We start from the raw sequence: 20,887 nt of genomic DNA on the forward strand, positions 1-20,887 counted from the left end.
TTGCTAACGGAGTTATGGCGTTAGGTGCGTGACGGAGATGAAAGAAGTGGCGGGTGCATGATGACAGAAGGTGCACAGTGAATAAAGGCTGACTCAAAGTGTCAGGATCGGTCCTATCCCTCATCACTCACAGCCCACTTTCTCAACGCTGCTCTCCGCAAAATGCCAGGTCTCTTCTTCCACACCTGAGCGCTTAGCTTTAATGCATATTAATTCACTGTCTGGCACTGACACCCAGGCAGAGATTAAGGACCAAAGTGTTAAAAATAGGAGGGAGGTTTGCATGGAGAGACTCATCCCTGTGTAAAACAGGCTTACGCTTCAGATGATAACAAATTTAAAAAGCTGGCTGGGTCACGGTTACAGCATTTCATGCTGCTGATCAGTCCCTCCTGTAAATGGGACCAAGTGATCTGTCACAAAATCAAACAAGAATGTCAAAATTGTTTGTGAAAGACTGATGCCCTCTATCAATATTTAGCTACGATTCTGTGGCATCTTTGACTAATCTTTCAGTCTGTTTGCTTCTCCATTAACCTAAATATTTCTCAGCTTGTAAACTGAGAATGCTTTGTTTTGATCTCTTTGTTTGTTGGCTGAATTCACGGTCCACATCCCACTGTTTTGTATGTGTGGACTGCTACATGCTGGCTTTGCAAACTTAACTTTGATTGAGATAATAAACAGCACTGAACCACACTGGAAGCATAGTCCTCACAACCCGGGCAGGGAAATGTCTTATAAATAAGATCTTAATATTTTTAGGTTATTCTGTCATATACAATATACAATATTTAGGGCTGAAATGATTCCATGAGTAACTCCTGTGAGTCCATTACTAAAAAGCCTAAAGGCAAATTACTTACCTTGAGGCTGACAGCTATACAGTGTTTCACAGGTAGTGATGGGTACCGAAATTATCAAAGACCAGCGACATCAACAGTCTTTTTATCAGTGCTTTTTAAGATTTGGTGTAATTTATTATCACATGGCTGCGGCACAGCAGTTCCCCTTCTCTGTCTGTGTGCCGGTCGAGACAGTGAAATGAAACATGAAAAATATGTGAACTTGATACGTGATTGACCAGCAGAAACATGTTAACATGAATCCGCCATGGCTGTTTTAAACAAACAGCGTATTAACTTGGCTTATAGCAAACAGAAACAAGCTAAAACCAGACCTGTCTATATGTTGTCTAACTGTTTAACTCAGTTGCCCACGTATGTTCAAATCTGTCAAACTGTTGTAAACTGACTGCTGGATGAGACAAAGAGTCCCTCCTCTTTCTGCAGGCAGTGAATCACATCAGCATCAGAGGGAGGAGGACAGAGGACAGGATGAATGAGACTGACTGATGTCTCTGTTCTTCAATATTTCTAAACATCACTCAAAATGATGACATCTGGAATATGATTTACTTTAATGACATTTTATATTTGTTTCTTTACTTTGCTGTTGTAAATATTACCGTTGCTCCTCTAGTTATTGTTATTTGTAAAAATATTCAATTCTAATTTTAATTAGAATTGAACATTGAATAATAATTTTTATTCTTCCTTGTTCTGGGTTTATCCTTCTTTATAAATATATCATATTTTACAAAACTAATTATTTAGAAATGAAAAAGTGCTGATAAAACGACTGTTAAAGTGCCAGATTGATAAGTGGTATTAGTAAAGAGTAGTAGTAGCACAAAGTAGCACAAAGCGCTTACCTCCGCTGTTGATAAACTGCTGTTACGTGGATGCGACGCGCAGGTTGCAAAATCATCGGGGAAGAGAAAGGAGAAAATAGAAACAGCACAGAGGAAATTACAGGAAATGTCCAGTGTGGGATCAAGTGGAAAGTTGAAATCAAAAGATAACACAGTGTGGCGTGTCGACTGTAAAACAGAATTAGCTTACCACAACAGTACTTTGTCAATGCTTCAGCACCTCAACAGAAAAGATCCAGTCTATGCATCCAATCCACAGAGCCGAAGTTGTTCATGTAAAACACCTGTCCTATTTTTTCTTTTGTAAACGTGGTTTTAAATAAAACAAAAATATGTCATTGGATAAAATTGCAGAGCGTGCAATATTTCTTATCTGATAACTCGATTAAGCGTCAGAATAATCAATAGAATACTTACTAAAAAAATTGATAGCTGGCACCCTATATACACATTTTCTCTAAAATAACATGCCATAAATTTTCAAATAGTGCTGTAATCTGATAGCAGGATTGAGCGATATGGACAAAATCAAACATCACAATATTTTGGACCCAATGCCTCCGTATTGATATTGCAGCAGCAGTGTTGAGTGAGTCCCATGCATTGAAATTCAGGGAACTGGTGGAATTCAAAACTGCACAAATTATGCACTTCCTGGCAACATACAAAATTGCTTTTGGACAGAGAGGAGAGTTATAACTTGAGAGGGAGATATAATTTGAAACAATGTTGTGTTCGCACCAATCTCGAAATTATGTGCATATCAATTTGTGAGGTGATTTTGTGAGGGGGAAAAAGGTAAAAATATCAGTCAGTTTAAAAAGAGGTACAAAGAAATGAGTTTTTCGAAGAACAGAAATGAGGAAGGGGAATGTAAAGCATGTTAATAGTGATGTCGTTACTGGCTTTCTTTTCTCTTTTCACATTCTTGATTATGGAGTGTTGTTGATTAGGTATACATACATATATGTGTACATACATAGCCAGCCCCATATCATAAAAATATGAACACAATGAGATGTTTGATAAATACTCATCAGTTATGTGGATATAATGACTATGTGGGTAAACGCAAGCAGTAGAACAGGTAGAAGAGTCTGGTAAGTTCAGAACATAACAATCACTTTCATGTAATACAGCCTTTAAAAGCAGGAAAAGACAACACTTCTGTCCAGTCTTATATCAGCAGTATATTGCCCAGCCCCACAGACTGACCATTATGTAGTGCAGTCTGAGCGACCATCACTGACCACACAAGCACTGACTGCTTGGATTGTGTGTCAAGGTGATGGAGAGAGCTGGAGACGCCTAAAGAAAGACCCTACCGCACCTGCGGCTAAAGTGCTGAACAGACCAGAGTCCACAGTCTGTGTGGACAATGAGTCATTAGAGGGACTGTTCGGTCTCATGTGGTGATGATAGGGACAAAAGCAGAAGCAGGGCAGCCGATGATGAGCTGTGCGACTGTAGTTTCCACAGCAGGTTCTGACACCAACCCCCACAAGTTAGATCGCTCAGATCCACATGGAGGCAACTGAACCTGCCAGTGGGGAGAGTTAAAAATATATTATGATTATGCTCTTGTACTGTCATCTAACCACGTTATGTACTGAGAGCTGATCAGTCCAAACTGACACAGACAGTATGTCTAAAAAAAAAAAACACTTGAGACACTGCTCATTTATCTTGATCAAATAAACAAAGAAAATACAGCACTACAAGCTTGAGATCCAGGTTTAGTACTAATGTGAATAAAAGTCCTTGTTGGTGCATAAATGCATCAACACTCAACAGTACAGAGTAAATGCTGATGAGCATTGGGGAAAAAAAAGGCTAAAAGCCCTGATTCACCTAATAATATAAAAGTACTCTGGGCTGCCAAGGCTGAGGACACAGAAAATCAATGACATGGAGACATAATGTGCTGCCAGTAGTAATAGTACGTTTACACTTTATCTGTGCAATTTGCATGTCTGCTCTTAAAAACATTTGCATAAGGGTGAAAACATTAGAATTAAATTTGCTGTATGCTCTATGTTTATATAACTCACGTATCAAACCCGCAGGCTGAATCCCGCAACATAATGCAAAGTCATGGTCACTTATGGAACTACATGTCCCAGAATGCATCCCAGTTTTACTATCCACACACTGAAGGTGTCCAGCTGCTCCATGTCAGTATAAACTAGATAGCATCTCAAAATCATTACATCATTAAATATCATTTCCACAAGTGGCACTCTAGCCAAGTGGTTGGCTCTAGTAACATTAACAGTAGCAGCTGAGCAAAATGCCCAGAGGGAAGGAAATGGTAAAGCCAACTGCCATCATGTTTGCGTGTTAAGTTTTTAAATGAACTGTATAGCTAATAGTTGTGCTACACACATGGATGTCTGCTTGCCATTACTTTTCCAAGACTTCTGCTTTCAGAGCTAGTTATTAATTATTTTTTCCTAAAACCAATAATAATCAAACGTAGAGGAAACTGGAAGATGAACTCAGTAGAGTGCAGATCCCCGTCCAGGCAACATGTAGGTGAAGCACCTACTGCAATGCCACCACAACTGCCTGATGCAACCAGCTGAGATCTGTAAAGTTCAGCCAGCATTTACATGACCCCCACATACGCTGTCCCAGACTGAAACAAGAGTTCAGTTGTTGGTCATTTGCGGCCCCTAGTGGCCGGTTAATAAGAGTGAGAAGTCAGCTGTCAGTGGTCATATAAAAAAAAAAAAACAGAGCAGTCAAAAAATACAATTCCTATGATAACAAATAGATACACTGATATGGTCTTACATCTATAACCGGCACTATGTGGGTAACCATAACGCTCATTCAGCCTGAGATTAAATAGTTTGACACCCCTGGTATTATAATGCTGAACATTTGAATAGCATCATATGCTTTGGAGGGACTTATCAAAAATGCCCCGTGTTCTCTGCAAAACTAACTCTCACCTGGCTTTACCTGCTATGCAACTGCATTCATTAAAAAAATGATATTCGATTCCCAAGGAGAAAACTTATATTAATATTTGCTGCGGATGATGTAAAAAAGAAGTTACAGGGAAGTTATTTTGAAAGTTTTTCTCTCTTATTTTGATCCTGCCCCTTATAGACAAATTAACTGACAAAAAAAACATATTGTAGACGAGTAATAATACAACCCTTAAATTTGTTTTCCTCTCAGCCATTTGCCAAAAAGTGTCCTTCTTGAATCTGGGGGCTAGTTTAGCAAAAAATGCAGAATGTTTGCATCATCTGTTCATCACAAAAAAGGATTACAGGACATTACACGAGCAAAACAATCACGGCCATGTACTACAACAAAATGCAGATGGACTTCAGGATTACTTTCTACTTTTTATCTTAACCATTATTTCTTGAAGCAAATTTATAATCACTTAGTTCCAATAAGACTTTGCCAATATTCAAATGAAAATTAGATTGCCAGCAGCCAGGCTCAGCTATTGTTCAGGGCTGTCAGAAAGATCTGAAATTAAGATTCAGGCCAAGAAGGCAAATAGTCACCCCTGCCAAAGACAAATAAGAAGCAGGGAAAAGAAATAAAGCATGCTGTTGACATTGCAGTCACTCACACAACACGCACAGCGTGTCATCTAAACCTTGAGCCATTTCAAAGTCTGCATCGTTTGATTTTTCAACTAAAGAAAAGTGGGGAACATTTGGTTAAAACTGAATTATGCTTTTATGGCCAAATGCTATCTGCTTTGAACGGCTGAATCATTTGTGGCGTAGTTTTCAACAAACTGCACAGATGGTCTGCACAGTCTTTGTTATTCATGACGGCAGCCTTCATTGGAGATAATACAGCTATACCATAAACCTGCAATTATACACAACGAGCATTACAGTCTGCCAACGGTTAGGGAGAAAGAATACTGTGTGGATGATTGACCACAAATGGAAACAGTTTCGACTTATTAGAGCCTGAACACAAAGGTAATTGGCTCAAAGGACTTGATAACATTACGGTCAGATGTTCTATATGCTGAGGGATCTTTTTTTGTTTTTCAGGGAGCAAATGGCGAGAAATGATAAATGTTTGATTGTTTAGATGCCAGCTCTATGTGATAACAACTACTACAGAGGGAAATATTATCGCCTCCTGTGTACTTGATCTTCAGCAAAGCAATTAAAGTTAAATCCTGAAGATAAATGATCATAAAAAAAATAGAAACTGGTGAGGAGCAAACCTCCGAGCTGATTACGAGTTCTTTTTTATTTTTTATTGCATCGGTGAGGTACATGCTTTGACTCCTTTAAAGAGTCGCACAAAAGATGTTTTAACTTCCCCAGCATTTCACTTGATAAAAAAAAACATGAATACTCTGACATGTGATGTTTAGAAGCACACCTTAATCTGCTAGAACACTTTTAAGAAGAAAGAAAATGACAACAGGCTTTTATTTTGGCACATCACGTGTGAACTAGTGAGCTGCTGCATAAAGAGAATTCCTAAAAATAAAAACAATGGCTTCATATTTGTTTCCTTTTCAGATTAGTATCAAACCTCAAATCAGAAACCCTTCTTTATCAATAACAACATTACGGAAAGCGTGAAGCCTTTTCAATGACAACCATTTCAAAGTGCAGAACAACAGATTTGCATGGAGTCGGATACGCTTCAAAGTCATGATGCCCTCTTTTGATCTTCACCTGATATTGCTTAAAGAGGTATTAATAACGAGGCAGGGTGGGGTGAGGCGGCAGGACTCAGATAGGACTCAGTGCAGTGGGAGAAATGTGCGACGCATTTAAAAGGACAAAACCACTGACATTGAGAGACGCCGTATCCTGCTGCGTGTTTGGCGCCGAAAAATAGCTTTATTGAGGCTGAATGAGTGACATCAGGGGAGCATCTGTATATCAGTCATGATCGTGAAGGATCTATTTTATCATAGGACATCAGTTTATGACATGCGCTATTGCTTTTGAAATCGAATAGCTGCACAAGGCGACAGATGCTCCCCTATCAGAGGCTGGAAATAAAGAGTGGATGACTTATCTCCCACCCCACCCCCACTGACATCACAGTGCAATGAGATACATTTCTCACTAGGGTTGGGTGATACAGCTGAAAAATGTATCACAATAAAAGGTTTCATGGCAGCCAATATTGATAATTTTTAATTACTTTATTTTTAACCACTCTACGTTTGATTTTAACCACTTCATTTGAAATTTAAGCACTTGTTTTTGTTGTTATTGTTTATTTGCCCAGGCCTGTAGCTCACCATTTGGTCATTACGCCTGCTAAGGTATGGAGAAGAGGTGATTCATATTGTGATGCCCTCCGTGACTCTTCCAGAAGGATAGAGATGACCACAGAGGTGTAGCCAGAGAAGGCCCCAGAGCTGTGAACATCCCCCCCACGGCCTGTGGAGCTGCCTGCCTGCCTGCGGCTGTGGCTAAATTTACTCCCCCCTCCCCAAGCATCCCAACACATCACGTTGGGATTCTATTACTCTCCTGCGTCCCAGCATACAGATAGTCATGTGAAAGCCAGCCACAGGCCTCTGTGGCTGGCGGTGCCCTTCCTGCCCCTGCATTCAGCATTCAGTCCAGTTAATGCCATTACCCAGCTGCCCAATCGCTCTCTCGCACGTTCTCCGTCTCTGTATCTCCGCTCTTACCTCGCCCCTTCTATGGCTTGACTCTCAAATCCCTGCCCCCCCTTCTCAACATCGTTCCCCTCCAATTACAGCTCCTCTCATCCGGGAGCAGGGGTCAGCAGTGGGCGAGCTCAGGAATGAGACTGATGGCGGGCGACGGAGAGGGGAGAACGAACCCCGGCCAAATGGGGATCAATAAGGAGACAGGGCTGAAGGATGGCTCCCGTTATGGGCAGAGAGGTGGTGGAGGATGGGGGGTGAAGAAATGCCACTGCTGCCACATCAGGTCGGATCACATGGGTGATATCCCAGCACGTCTCCTCAGTTAATCGGTGGATGGCTGTCAGCAGCATGACACGAGGCTAGAATATACACTCAGGTGATGGTTCACCCACAGGCATGAGGGGAAGGTGCCCTGCCCTGCTGAAAATCATGTCCTGATGAACTAGGCGCTAGGCTGACGTCGTAGCCCGGCCGATCCAGCACGCAGCTCATCAGTTCTTACTTGGCCATGTATGAGAGTGTTAGTCGTTGAGCCTGAAATAGACTGACATGCGTCAATGAGGGCAATGGAGTCATTAGCTATTCCTTTTGAACAGCCAGCTCACTCTGACAGAGCAATACACAGGGGTAAGCAGAGATTTCTGAAGCCAGCTTATGCAAATTGCATAAACAGGTTCAACCCATCCCCAGGTTGAAAATGCACGGGAAGGAACAGAGCAAGAAGCTCTGTTTCTTTATATGAGGAGAAAAAAAAATAAAGAGATTTTGTTTGGAGGAGGCAAAATAGGCAGAGCTTTGCAGCACCATGCAGTCATTCTGCAGACATGGCCATAAAGCATGCTGCAAACTCTCCTCCTACCCATCCCAGCAGCCCATGACATCTTCACTCCCTCATGTGTGCACACTCACACACACACACCTCAGGGTCACACTGACCTCTAGTGGCGTCAAGAGGAACACAGGGCTCATGACAGCAGGTCACGACTGACGGATAATTTGTTCTTGAAGTAATTTTATCAGAAAATTGATTTTAAGTCAGTGACACTGGTCTAGTAGCTCTCAGGTGAGGCGGATAAATGGCCGCAGGGAACAGCTTGTTTCAACATCATGTGAATTTCAGTCTCAGCCTCCCTGCTTTGCAATTATCCACCAGTGAACACCCCCCTCTCTCTCTCCCCCTTCAGTCTTTCCATCCTTCCCAGCCTGTCTCTTTTTCTCTCTGCCTCCACCTCTCTGTCTCCCTGTCTTTCCTAACATACCTTTGGAAATATTCGACTTGAACACTATTGATTTTGTGAGTCACACCTACCACAAAACCCTGACAGGACTTATGACCACTCTATTCAGTGAGGGAGGGGCGGTCAAAATGTGACCTCTCCTTAGTGTTGTTTAATGAACTTAGAAGTTTGGTTCTGAGCGCAGCGCTAGATATTTTTAAACTTAAGAGCCTCGAGGGCTGGATAACATCTTAAAATCGAATTTCTTCAGAGGAACTGTTCAGGAGATAAGAGTTTTTTTATTTGACTCTGAAAGCTGTTTTACCATTCCAATTACGCCTGTATCCTGTAGAGCAGTGCTACTGCTTATTAAATCAGAAGTGTAGCAGGATGTTTCGAGAACACAGTAATCATGTGAATGAAGCAGACTGAAAGGCAGAAGTAAAGGCCATCAGTTATGTTAGGAAAATGCTATAAGGCTCAAAATTCACTAGATGGCGTACACTGCAAGGAAACATGTGCAGCAGTGCTGTTGTTCCTTTAACAATAAAACGGCTTACATGACTGCATATTTAAGTAGTCAGTTATCAACTAATTAATGTCCTGAACAAATAAAGAGATGAAGAACACAATACCCACAATGCAGGTGGTGCAGCAAAACTGTTCCTGTAGTCTGTTCCTCTCTGCTACAGACATGTGATGATTACAGTAGAATGATCTGTCTGCAATATATTTAGATTGTCCCATTTAAATTGTCCTTTGACTGGTACATGTCAACATTGCTGCCACAGAATATGCGACAAGGTTGTCACGGCACTCTGATTGAGGCTCTGTCTCCCCAGCCTGGCTTGCAGCCCCATTACTATCAAAGCTAAGAGAAAATGTGAGTATAATTATGTCAGAATGGTAGCGCTGATCTGAGGCAAAGTTGTAGTGATTTGTCAGATGATTCAGAGCAGAAAATTCGCTATAAGAGGCTGCATGACAATGGATGTCCCTGATTGAAGAGACCTGCTTCTTCAGCAACCATATGTAAGTAATGTATATGTAAGTAGGGCTGTTATTTATACGATAGTTTGCTTATTTGTCTGAGTCGAGCCTTACAGAAACATACAACATGCAATAGGACTTTGGTCATGAGCTTCCTGTTGTTCTCTCACTTCAGTGTCAGCCTCAATTTAGATTAAAGGAGAAATATGTAAGAACCTATTGATCAAAAAAAGTACTGCAGTCTACATAGTGAGTTGGAGCCATGGACAATATATGAAATAGGTTAAATTCCTATTTAATATACAATCTATGGTTGAAGCGGCTTGTTTACCCCCGCACCCTCCTCCTCAGCCTCGAAGCTCAGGCAGATTGACTACAGCTGCTGTGACAGAAGCTACAGGAGCGCAAGACGAGCGCAACATCATATTTTGACAGTGACAAGCAATGACGGGTCCTACGCTGCAAGCTGATCAGCTGTTTGTAACTGTCAAGCGTCTGCTGATGTAAAGCGAATAAAACCCATTATGCTGAAAACAAAAGAACATCGCTCTAAAAATACACGCTCTGGAGTTGGAGTTAAGTGACCGCCTGTCAGACTCCATTAATATATTGCTCAGTTTAACTGTTATAAATGTCTGCTCCCTCTTAAAGATTGTGAATGTTTTCCTGTGACTCATAGACGGACACTTACTCATTCAGCAACCATTCGGCATTAATTTGAACTCAAATTGACATGAAAAAGGCAAACAATGACAGTTATTTTCACCCCGGAATGGAAATTTCAAAAGAGAAGCTAACGTACATATCATCCTTGTGTTTTATGATATAGTACAGTGAATATATTACATATTTCTTCTTTAAGTCCATTATGTCTTGGTCAGATGAGGATTCAACACTCATTGCTACAGTGCTAAGAATCTATAAATTCATAAAAAATGCATGTCTCTTCAGCTGCTGTAGCATCCTTCTCTATGTGTTTGACAGGCATGCGGTGGCTTTAACAGGAATGGGTTTAATGACAAGTGGAGACGCACGCTGCTCGACAGCAGAGCCATTAGGTCATGGTTAGCTTAACTCACAATAGTGGCAGTGACACAATCATCATGAATATTAATCTCCTCTCCACTACAGTGAGATAGAGACAGAGCCAGAGATGGTAGAGAAACGCTCACAGGCATTGTTAAGAGCTCTCCACTAGCCGCTAAAACGTCGCTCATCGGTGACTCTAGAGGATTTCATATGCTATTCAGGTCCTCGCAGGAGACCGAGCCGAAATGCTGAACAGCCGCAACTGGCACACAAGCGGCGGGAGGAAGTTTGAAGAGGCAGAGTTTGAACGAGGTAGCGCTTTTAGCTCACTTGATTCGTCGGAGAATGAACGAAGACCAGTCATTACCACGTAGGCTAGCAAGTGCTGCAGTGAGCTCATGCAAGCAATAACAAATTTTGGAAAGTTTCGCAGAAGTTTTAGAGAATGTAATGAAAAGCGGAGCACCCACTCTACAGGCATAGACATCATCGACCATGATAAACTTTATGAGAAAGTTTCCTCCATTTTAATATATCCCATTAATCTTTCCTTATACATTTTATATTTTTTTCTTTTATCGCTCCTGCTTTGGGTCTTTAATCTCCCCCTAAATGGGTTTTGAGACACATAACTACAAACACTCTTTCCAATTGGAATCAAAGCAGCAGAGTGCACACGAAGGGCAAACCCTTTCTGCTGCAGAGGAAGAGGAGGATATTCAGTCATCTGATAAGACCAAAATTAGCCGGAACAGTTGTGGGAGATTAATACCTGCTCATCTGTGTCCATTCTGAGAGCTCATTAGGCACACTTGAAGATACATTTATTATAGCATCATCTAGAGTTGCAGGTAGAGAGCAACTGTAAATATTTCAAAGGAAGAATGAACGGCGAGCACACAGGACACTAAGAAGTTTCAAAACTATGAAAAGCTAAACTTGCTTTGACCCTGATGATCTTGATGTCCTAAATCCAACCACAGTCCTCTAGAATTACGATGGCTTTTTTATCATCATAACAAACTTTGTTAGTGCACACTTTTTAAATGGCACAGTTTACCCCCAAATAAAAAAAATAATGTTTGTTCTGGCCTGTAGTGCTACTTATCCTTCTAGACTGTGTGATGTCATGAGAGGTTGTGTCATAGAGGGGAAATGCATCCCCTCCCGATGGCTGCAGCAAGGACTACAACCCATCATGGCATCCATTAAAAGACTACAAAACCCATGGTCAGAAGGGCAGTCAGGACAAGGGTTGCTGCCCAGCTGAACAAGATGCGCTGACTGCCCCAGTGAGGGTGGAGTGAGAAGTGTGTGTGTGAAGGAAAGACAGCTCAGAGGCAAACGGAGATGAACAGTCCTTTGGTTTGGGTTAGAAAGCAGACAGTTAACTTCAGTTTTGACTGAAATATCGGTTTTGGTTTTGTTCATCTGCTGAAAATATGTTGTCCTGTTCTGAGAAGACTCAATACAGTAAATTTAAGTTAAAAAAGCAAAGCCTGGCTGTCTTCATTCCCTGCACCCACACCTCAAAAGCCCAAAAGAAAAGCTTCTCAAGTTTTGGAGATATCAGCTGTCCAGATGTGTGCCTTCTCACCAATATAATGGAACTAAATGGAACTCGGCTTGTGGTGCCCAAAGTGCCAAAATATACGTTTGAAAAATTTGAAAATACAACAGCAATGTCTCTTTCCAGAAACCATGACCTGGTTATTCATGATAATCCACAGGCTTTGTTGTTAGCAGTTTCATGTTGGAACTACTTTCTTTCTGCAGCAGAATCTCCCGAAACTACATTCTTTCTACTAGTAAATGCTAAAAAAAAATCAATTTGAAAAATTGAGCAGCAATGTCTCTGTCTGGGAATCATGACCCAGTTACTCAAGATAATCCACAGACCTGGTTTTGAGCAGTTTCATTTAGTTACTTTCTTTCTAGTAGTAAGAAATTAGTTCCAGTAGATTTTACTGCAGAAAGTTTTACCTGAAACTGCTCACAACAAGGTGTGGAGTAATGATTTCTGGAGAGACACGTTGCTGCTGAAATTTTCTCATGTATTTTTTGGCACTTTCACCAGTAGAGTGCCATTAAGTCCCATTATAGACCAGAAATATTGCCGTAAGTACCTTTGACAAACACTAAAATCACAGTAACACCTTTGACATTAGTGTTAGCATGTGACTTTCAAAGATCAAACTGCAATGTTATCTCACAAACAGGCTTAGTGATATAGTGATGTACCTTTTTTTTTTTTATAACAACACAAAACAAAAAAAGGTCAGCAACGTTCAGCCACATCTCTAATACTTTGATTAAAGGCCAGGATCCCCTTCGAACCCATTTGACCCTGCCAAAGCAAGGGTGTTGTGTTGTGGTCTGCTAACACAGCCATCAAACGCAGAGGCTGGGGAGCCGTGCTGTGAAGCGCAGTGAAGCAAAGCCTTGATGTTTTTACAGAAAGAACATTACTGGGGCTGTGAAAAAACTGTGCCCTTTTCCCTCTCCTTCAACCTCCGCTTCCTTCATCCACCCCCATTCTCCCACTCCCCCCTTTTCCACTCTCTGAGTTTACCGAGTGGTGTTGACTGAAAGCTCTCAACACTTTTCATTTCAGCTGAACCTGTTACTCCTCGCACTGAAAGCCAGGAGACGTCCTCGCCAATGTCACAGACTGGAGCTTGTGTTAGAATAAAAGCAAAACTTTTAAATAAAGTGAATAATTCAGCAAAAAAGCTTTGCATGTTTGTGATAAAAAGGGTATGGAGGCTAGCAGTTATGAACTTTCACACCACCGTGGGGAGACAGCTTGGGCCAGCTGTCTTCAGCTCTGTCATAATTATTGTTATCTGTTCTTCAGCACTTTCAGGTGTACTTTCTCACTTTCAGATGTGCAAGAACTGAAAGAAGCAACATTTTGATGCTGAGCAAGAGTGGTGGAAATACAGCAGAATGTGGCAACGAACAGCTGATGCGAACCAGAAAGAGATGCTCCGATCGATGAGGTACTGATCAGTATCATCACATTCTTCACAAATGATTCAATCAGCCATTGCCAATTGATTTCCAATCTGATAAATCTCCCATAACGCAACACCAGAGCCCCCCAGGGCTGTGTGGTCAGACCCCTCCTGATCACGACATGGAAAGAGCTCTTTTGTGAAATCTGCGGGTGACACCACCACCATCTGCTGGATTTCAAGACTTCATATTGGGAGGGAATCAAAAGTATCGCAGTGTGGTGCACAGAAACCAACCTACTGCTCAACGTCACTAAAACCGATCGTTGAATTTTGGGAAAAGGAGGCAAAGATACACTGCCCGGTCTACGTACATCAGTGGAGGTGAGGTGGAGCAGGTGAACAGTTTTAGATTTCTGGGAATAAACATCACATAGAACCTGTCATGGACAACAAACATGTCCATCCTGGTAGAGGAGGCTCAGAAATGGTGGTATCTCTTAAGGAAACTTAATCCTGTACTGTAGCATGTGTTTGTTAACTTCTACAGAGCATTTGAAAGCATTCTGACTGGAAACATTACAAACTGACGTGGGATGCGCTTGGCTCAGGACAGGAAAACTCTACAGTGGGTCATTAAAACAGTTCAGAATATCATTGGGATCCACCCAGTCAGTGTCAGTGATGTTGGGGAGGTGGGGTACCTGTTTTGTTTTGTTCTTTTTTTTTAAATTTTATTTATTCAACCAATCAAATCAGTCAAACAAAGATGGAATCTCCTCATATCCTTGTAAACTATGTAAAGCAACCACATGCCACTAATCCAGAGTTTTTCTTACCCTGGACATACTTTATTTAAGGGCTACAAGCTATAACTTTCAGAAAAATTAATCCTATTTTTTGATCTTCATTTAATTAATATTGTCAGTTTCCAACTCTGGAAAAGCATATGTGTTCAGAGTCTCACTTGCCAATGACACAAAATGAAACCCGAGCTGCAGAGCAGAAGCACACACATACACACACAAACCCACACACACACACACACTTTCATATAAAGGAACAGCGAACAATAAACACCTGCACACACAGATGCATTGAAAATATACACTTTAGGTTCCAGCTAAAGATTAGGACTAGTTTCAGTAAAGCATTGAACTGGTATAATGAGAGAAAAAAGGATTTATCTTATTAGACCAATTGAGAAAGAGAGCCAATTTAAACAGCAGCGTGAATGAATTCAGCCTGAATGTGAAGACCAGACTAATATTCCCTCTTGTCCTCATTGGACCCTTCTGCGGGGAAAAAAATGGTGGGCAGAATTTAAAAAGCAAAGTGATTAAGTGTGACAAAAAAAGCCTCTCCTGAAGCTGAGCATCTAGCAGGCCTCAAAGGGATTTATAGGGACAACCTTGGGCTATTAATTTCCCTTTTCCCCCTGGAGAAAAGGCCTGTCCAGACCAACCAGTCTCCATGGACGACCGCCTTTATAACTCAGAGCAAACTGAAGGGCCCAGATGTTACTGCTATTGAATCAAAAACAGAAAGAGAAATGTTCTGCAGTTGCAGCTGTCTGTGAAGCTTTTCTTTGTATTATGGATGGTTGAAGTGAGCTGTCTTTATGCCTCCATTAGAAACAGATAAAAGACTGTGAACACTTCAACAACTATGCCACACACACAAAAAAAAACATCTGGACATTAGCAGACATCATGCTCCTGAGTGCAGAACCCACAGTGCCTGCCAGAGGTCGCTGCCACACCGCACAGTCCACTACCATCACTGACCGGGTGAAGCCGAAGCAGCTGAGCCTGACTATGATCAAAGGGTTTGACCTGAGCCCGGAACATTTAAGGAACGCAGACTTTTTGGAGCAAAAGACCCTTAGAGGCTTCACTGCTGCTTTCTGCTGACGGGATACTTCGTCCTGAACAGCGTGACCCAGAATGAAAAGCAGCAGCCAGCTCACGCACCTTGTGCTGGCTGCTGCCAGGTGGTGCCTGTTTTACATGGATGGTCACGTCCCACAGTGCTTCCTTATTCATTTTAGTGCACCCCCCTTCGGCCTCAGGATGGCAGCATGCAAAAGGAATTGGCAGCTAATGCCATTCCCCTCTCTGACCTTCATATTTTAAGTGTGAATCTGCTCCGAGTTCCCAGAATAATGGAAGCAACCTGTATGATCCAATGCTATGCAACACAGCAGTGCTGCGATAAATTACACTTCATATTGAAATGTTCAGTGACTGATGAGATGCCTATTTTAGTTATGATGTATTTTGTGGACTTGTTGTACTGGAATGATTTATACTGAGGTGTTTCTAATACTCCCACTGAGCATTTTTACATTGAAAGCAAGTTTAAAAAATGGTCACCAGTGAAAAGACATTCAGAGCTGATTCAAAAGTGAATGACTCTTTGAAGATGCTGATTGAACATATTTCACTGGGATTTGCAATTGTAATATTTTTCATCATTTACAATGTGCAAATAACAGGCTGTCGTAGGGCTAGGCAACACACTGATATTTGATTATGAGACTAGGTATCACAATTGATTTTGCATATCGTTTTATTGTGACATGGCATAAGTGTTGTCTTTTGCTGGTTTTAAAAGCTGCATACAATAAAGTAGGGATGTTTCTGGTGACAAATTTCAACATTTTTTATTGATTAAATGCAAAATTTAATTCAGACTGGTCTAACAGTAAGAAAACACTCAGTAAACAGTTAAAATTGAGCACAATTTATTAATCGATAATGTTAAACACTGTCCGAAAAAATTCTGTGTCATAACATTACAAAATTTGTTTAACTGACTAGTACTTCTGGTGCCGACTAGTGAGGGTGGCGACGTTTAATTGTATAGTCGACTAATTGCACACATCCCTACAGTCAAGTGAAGTAATTTTATGAACTTTGCCTTAGTCATTATATCCACATAACTGATGATTATTTATCAAAAAATCTCATTGGGTTAATATTTTATTAAAGTATCAATAGTCATCCCTACAATATTGTTGCAATATCAAGGTATTTGGTTAAAAATATTGTGATATTTTCTCATTTTATCACCTCAGCAACTTCCACCCCTTTGAGTACACAACATGTCATCAGTCACAACCTACATGATCAGTAATTATTGATATTGACTGATAGTCTCATTGCGTTGTGTATTGTGAGATGTTAACATGCTGGTGCCACGTTTTAGCCAGCTGAGAAGAGATCTCAGACGTTCAGACCGAATATCAAACGGTTTTCAACTAGGAATCAAGGCCAAAATCCCGGTTGGTGTTCACGGGGTTCTGTCTGCACCACTGATTAGGTGCTGCAAAGTTTTACCAAGTATAACAGATGTTTGCTGGGTTTTTTTTCTACTTTGATTTATTCAGGGAGAGTTCAGCGCGAGCAATGCTCTCTTTTGCAGGAACTCCCTGATCACATTCACACATTCACACCTGGAAGCTACCAGTGCAGCCACAGTCTCATCTGCTGGCCACTGAACAGCTCTGCTGCAGCAGCTGGGTCCCAAACATGTTTCTCTAACCTTTAGGCCACCACTGCTTAGGAATTTTCCCTTTGATCTGCATTATTAATGGGCTCTTTGAGCCCTTTCAGTGGAATCAAATGAATGCTACTGTTGTACGAGATACATACCTCCAAGTTTAGGAAGTTAAAACACAAGCCAATCAATGGCCCCTGTTGATCCTTTCCAGTTAAGGTTTCAAGACAATCAAATGTTTTTTATAACCAGAGGCTATCTCAGCTGAAGTTTAGGGCCAAATCCATGTGAAGATAGCATATAAAATAACTGCTGCTCGGCTGAATCAAAGCACTTTCTATCCTGCAGCTGTCCATATGTGTTGCTGCTTCCAAATATACTCTAGTGTAAGTCCCTGCAAGCAGAATATGGCTTAACACAACACACACAACTGACCGGACAGCTTGATATGAAGTAACTGCCGTGTACATAAAACAGATCATTTAGATGCAAGCAGTGTGACAGTGTGTTCCTACTCAAACAGCTGTGCCATTTACAAATGACAAACAGTAAGCTACTTGCAATATTATCTTTTCATATTTCACACAAGTGTTAACACTCCAAAACTTTGACACAAACATTAGCAAGCTGAAAGATAAAGCGATGCAGAGCCACTAACAGTGTGAACAGCAGAATCGTGTGTAGTAAGCAGGAATATTATGTTCTCATGACCAATAATAGGTATGTTTGAAAACTCTTTTTGACATATGGCAGCAAATTGGCTCTTTAAGATAAACATAGTTAAAGAAGCAGGCGAATGATCGCTGGCACTTATGATTCGCGCTGACACTTACTGACCTTTGTGGTCACATGTTGTAGGAAAATTAAGGCTGCTTTTCCATGTGTGCCCTTGTGGTCCAAAATAATTTATGCTTATAACCAATTACTGTTCAGGACATGCTGGGAGTCATGCAGGTTACGTCCCTCAAATTTAAGGCAAAGGGCTTGTGCGTGTCGACATATGTGTGTGAGTGTGTGTGTGTGTGCATAAGGGGCTATTTCCTGTAGTCACTCACCCCAAGGTTTGGTGGTAGGCGGACAGGAAGCACAGCCATACCAGAGCAGCAAGTCAGCCCTGAACAATCGCTAATTTAGTCCCGAGAGTGTGTTTCCTGGAAGGTCTATTGTCTATATTCTTATAACACCCCCAAGCACACTGGGAAATACCCACAACTACCCACTACAAGAGATCACGGCTGAGCAGCTCGGCCCGCTCAATCCCCTTCCTTAATACGTCGTAATTTCCTAAATGTCCGGACTTCAATCTGATTCATGAGCACATCCACCCTTGATTGTGTTAAACCAAGTGACCCAAAGGAAAAGAGTTCATCAACATCATTTGAGAAAAATCTTTTGCAAACAAACAGTCAATTAGCAGTGATTGCAGTTTGACAGGGTAAAGACAGAACTGGGCCATCCCAGGGCTGAAAGTACAAAAACCAAGTGGAGTGGAACATGCCGTAATTTCTCACCGGCTCTGATGTGGTCGGAAATCGAGTCAGTTGTGCTCTCCGGCTCGCCTGTGACAGCCTGTCAAACAGAGGAAGAAAAACAGGGTGTGAGAACGACTCCTCAGATTAAATCAAATGCTAATTGTAAAAAGTCAGAAGGATAACGGCGTGAACAGCTAAAAAGTGGAGTGTTAAAAGGTAGATGTTTGGAGAAATGACAGAGCTTTGTAACAGTTATGTAGCTGGTGAACAACAGTAGCAGAGTGGAAAAATGAAAGCTATTCAACACAACAGCAGCTCCGGGGCCGTTTTACAGAAACCTCCTACCTTAAATATTATGTTAAGGTAGGATTTTTCCAAATTTGGCATTACGGAGGCAAATCCTAAATGTTTTATTGTCACCAGATGTTCCTCGCTTTTTAAATGTTGCAGTTTGCTGTTGCTGTTTCCTGCTGCTAGCATTAGCAAACTCCTTGAACTCTGCATCGTGTTGGTTCTTTAGACGTTTCATTGTTTGTGTTGAAGAACCTACTTTTCCTATAGTGGCATCATGTGTGAGTACATGAGCACAGTAATGCACTGATGCTGGTATCACTATGGGTGCATCCCTATCGCTTATCAACGTTTGTATCTGTTACCTAGCAACCAACGGTACATTTCGCCAAGCTAAACAACTCTGTAACTGTTTGTACGAAAAGAGCAAAAACAATGGGCACTTAACTTAGAGACAGATGAGTTATGACTTGTTCACATAAGACATTGTTTTTTTTTATTTCTGGACCCATATCAACAGATTAGAGCGTCCACACATCCGGCATGTGCAGTGCTGATCAGGCACGGCTGCAACCACACTTCATCTTAAAGATTCAGAGGCTCACCAGGTTTTTCCATGTGACATGTGTGAATCTCAGCAAAAATACACGTAAAAAATGATCAGCTGACAGTCAAAACAACAACAGGACACCTCTCACTACAGCTTCATTGTCTATATCTATATCCTATCTTGTCCAATATGTCACAGAAAAAACAGGTGCAGGCCAGAGGTTTTTATTCTTTTTCTCTTTTCTCTTTCAAACTCTTCTGCAAACTCAATATAGAAAGATGGGGTTTTCAGCAGCCGCCTCGCAGCATGAACGCAGCCTGTGTGGACAGCACAGTGTGCGCGAGCCGCAGCAGTTCAGGGACAGTGCCGTCACACGTAGAGAAACCCAAAGATGCTCTTTTGAGGAAATTTCCAACAGCGCTAACTCAGGAGACAAAAGAAAGAGAGTGGACTAAGATAGCAGACACAGTCTCCAGCGTATCCACCATCCTTTGTGTCAAGGTAATAAAAGATCAGCCATACAGATGAAATAAGTTAGCTAACACTATCACATTATCTACTGGATGGAAAAGTTAAAGTTAGGACAGCTTAACTGTAACCCTAAAGTTAAGAGAGTTTAGGAAGTTAGGATGCTTGGGATGCTGTAAAAACTTTCCAAAATCAGGTCCTAATGCTAATTACCATGGTTACCAAACAGTTAAGATAGGATCTGCAAGTTAGGAAGTTTCTGTAATAAGGCCCCGGACCCCAAAACAACTGTCAGTGGTTTAATGTGGATATTCACTGCCAGTTTATTAAACACAATGCTACAATAACACACAGAAATGACACACAAAGCCAGATGACTGCACACAGCTTCCTTCCTCATGACGCAGAGCATACTACTGACCACAAATTTAGCATCTGGACAAATCTTTGCCATTGGAGATGACAGTGTGCCCTGAACAGTCAGGAAAATTATAGGCCATGCCATAGCACTTCCAAGCATCCCAGTGATGCTATTTCTGACCACTATGCATGTAACTGACTGTCACAAGATAAAATAGTCTAAGTGCCTGATAATCATAGTCACATACAACTATTTTGGGCATGCTAAGATGAGTAAAATCTGTGTTTTTTTCATGCATTAGGGACCTATAATGAGCAGGATGCTGTCCAAGTGAGTCAGTGTCTATGTGGAAACTGCAGGTTGACAGTGGATGAGCTCACACTTAACCACAGACCACAGGCCACTGTTCGCTGTGACAGGCTCTGCACCAGACAGCCACTGCGTCTGCTTTCTTGTGGAACCCTCTTCCACATGACGACGGCTAATCCAAAGCCAGAGCTAGTGGCCTCTGAAGCCGCCGAGTGTGTCTACAACCTGCAGGCTTGCTACTTGCCGCACTCATTGAATTTCTGGTCAGGCAGACGCGGCACCACAAAGCCAGGGTAGGTGCTCCACTTAACATTTTCCCGTCCAGTTCTGCTGGAAGACGGATGACTGGAAAGAATTATGGATGGACAAAAAATAGAATAAAGAGGAAGA

General features: G+C 41.5%; 1 protein-coding gene across 1 annotated transcript in view; it reads right to left on the reverse strand.

Moving 5' to 3' along the window:
- The window catches only part of tspan9a (tetraspanin 9a), a 230,455-nt gene that overhangs the window by 178,761 nt on the left and 30,807 nt on the right, over positions 1-20,887 (reverse strand). Inside the window, exon 2 of the mRNA XM_084734821.1 lies at positions 18,558-18,615. The gene's annotated coding sequence lies outside the window, so the exon portion shown is untranslated. The remainder of the gene's footprint in view (positions 1-18,557; positions 18,616-20,887) is intronic.

The sequence above is a fragment of the Lutjanus erythropterus genome, chromosome 13 (assembly GCF_056507025.1).
Source record: "Lutjanus erythropterus isolate fLutEry1 chromosome 13, fLutEry1.hap2, whole genome shotgun sequence".
Classification (NCBI taxonomy): Eukaryota; Metazoa; Chordata; class Actinopteri; order Lutjaniformes; family Lutjanidae; genus Lutjanus; species Lutjanus erythropterus.